This window comes from Populus euphratica, unplaced genomic scaffold (genome assembly GCF_000495115.2).
Source record: "Populus euphratica unplaced genomic scaffold, PopEup_1.0 scaffold154.1, whole genome shotgun sequence".
Taxonomy (NCBI): domain Eukaryota; kingdom Viridiplantae; phylum Streptophyta; class Magnoliopsida; order Malpighiales; family Salicaceae; genus Populus; species Populus euphratica.
The window spans coordinates 35,296-35,900 of NW_011500042.1; the positions used below are offsets into that span (position 1 = coordinate 35,296).

The 605-nt window shown below is 36.5% G+C and overlaps 1 long non-coding RNA gene across 1 annotated transcript in view; it reads left to right on the forward strand.

Moving 5' to 3' along the window:
* Positions 1 to 605, forward strand: part of LOC105107271 (uncharacterized) — a 16,451-nt gene that overhangs the window by 2,179 nt on the left and 13,667 nt on the right. The gene's annotated exons all lie outside the window — the stretch shown is intronic.

Consider the following 605-nt stretch of genomic DNA (forward strand, 5'->3'; position numbering starts at 1 on the left):
AGATTGCAGCTTTCCATCTTGAACCTTTCAAGAATATCTTTGGCATAAACGCTTTGGGATACAAAAATCCCTTCTTCTTTCTGCACCACTTCTAACCAAGAAAATGTGCCATCAAACCAATATTTGTCATTTCAAACTCATGTACCATGCTTTTCTTGAAGTCTTCAAACATGGTAGTATTGTTGCTGGTAAAGATCAAGTCATCAACATATAAACACACAAATAATATGCTGCCATCTGTTTAAAGATCAAGTCATCAACATATAGACACACAAATAATATGCTGCCATCTGTTTCTTTCTTCACATAAATTGCGTGTTCATATGGACATTTTTCAAATCCATTATCTTGAAAATACCTGTCAATTCTGGTATTCCAAGCACGCGGAGCTTGCTTCAAACCGTAGAGGGCTTTCTTCAACTTGTATACTTTGCCTTTATTTTCAGCATCAATGTATCCAAGTGGTTGTTCAACATAGATCTCTTCTTCTAGGAAGCCATTTAATAGCTTCATTGAATATAGGAAATCTATGTACCGGACTTTGTGGCTCATCTTCTGGTACTATCGGACCTTCTGCAAGTACTGTTGGTACTTCTTCATCTTCA